Here is a 1848-nt window from a genome sequence, read left to right on the forward strand (position 1 = left end):
CGCAAACGTGCTCTGGGCATGGCAACGAGCATTACTGCTTCTGCTCAGTCACACACACACAGCTACTGCTTCCTTCTGACGGTTTTGTAAGCACACGTTGAGTTTTACCACCCACATCCTGCCAGTCCCTGCAAAGCAGAAGTGAATAAATACACATTTACAACCCCAGCACAGAAAATGACAACACACTCTGTATGAAGTTGGTATAGTTTCCTTAATTCTCAACCAAAATTAATCTCTGAAGGGCAAACAAAGGGAGAAGATGGAAAAGCATGTTGAAGCTTATCTGCATGAGAGATACAACCCAGTGCTGGCACCAATATAAAATGCTCTGAAGTGCCTACAAATCACCCTCATTAGAGATACCTATGTGGACCAAATCTTTTAATCTGTAGATCTCGGTGAGATTTGCAAAGGTCTACATACTTCTGACAGTTGGATGGTGCCTGGCACATGCAGGAATGGCTGTAGCCAGCCCAGCATCACCTAGCAGTTTGCTAGCAAAATAGGAAAGACAGTCTACATCGCCTACATTTTACTACGGCTTTGATGAGTTTGTTTTTTAGCTTCATACAATATACTTTACCACATAAACCAAATCCTTTCAAAGACTCTGTTGCCTTTAAAGATCAGAGTAAGGAAAAAGAAAAAACCCATACTTGTGAGATTTTCACTAAAATGGTCCGTATAAAAATTAAATTACAGGACCACAAGCAGCTCATCTACTAACTTCCCTTCCATCAACTTTTGGAGAAACTCTTATTACTGCTCTTGGGTGCAAACACCCAGAAATGTGTAACTGTCACAGGTCAAAGGCTTGTAACCAGCCCAGGGACAAGAATTGTAGGACCACCAGGCAAATAAACTGATATAGAGTGAAAACATAGCCCTACAAGACGCATTTCAGTAACTGTCAGCCACAAAATAATAACTGCTACACACGTCCATCTAGCACATATGGAAGTATCATCCTAAACATATCCTGACCGCCACTTTTTTTTCAGGTAGGTACCTGCAGCTGATTACTGGTCCAAATCACAAGTCTAAAGGAAGGGCAAGGAGTTGGTAACACTGGTTTAACACAAAGACTGTGACATAGCTTCTAAATCTGCACACACTGTGGTATTTGCCTTTAGCCCCTGGTGCTCAACACGACCCAGAGCTGCCTCCCGTGGGCCTGGCTCGCAGGCCTCGCCTTATGCGAGGCGGGATGGGGGCTCCCAGCCGGAAGTCCCTTCCTTGAGCACCAAGTGCTCAGCACCAAAAGAAAACTGGGAAAGCTTTAATCTTTTAAAACTTGACGTCATTGTCCACAAGTGATGCGCTCAGGGCATTGCCTATACTTATGGCAGCACCGAGAGGCTCTCAACTTAGCATTGTGCTACAATCCCTTTATGTCCATACCCCCCACTCAGAGCTGTCAGACCTCCATTACCGATCACAGCGAGGGAAGGGGCATTTCTACACCAGCAGCATAAGCATGGGCGCTGTCCCCACACACGTGGGGCTGCGGGGCGAGCATGTGTGGGGTGGCACTGTGGGTATGTGGGGCAGCAGGGTGAGCACACAGGGCACGTGTGGAGGCAGGCATGGGGTATGTGGGGTGTGAGGCGCACACAGAGCGCCCAGCCATGGCGGGAAGGTCCCCCACGGCAGGGACTCTCCCCTCAGGGCCTGGCCTCCATACAGAGCCCCTCTCCAGCGGGATTAACCCACCCACAGCCATGGTGGGTAAAGCCCAGCCTTTCCCCTCACGGATTACCTCCATTTCTGCCCCCACACTGCTGGGCCACCTCAAAAAACTCCCGAAGTAACGTGAGGCCTGACGCCGCTGGTTCCCTCAGGGGA

Source organism: Phaethon lepturus, unplaced genomic scaffold, assembly GCF_000687285.1.
Source record: "Phaethon lepturus isolate BGI_N335 unplaced genomic scaffold, ASM68728v1 scaffold48873, whole genome shotgun sequence".
Taxonomy (NCBI): Eukaryota; Metazoa; Chordata; class Aves; order Phaethontiformes; family Phaethontidae; genus Phaethon; species Phaethon lepturus.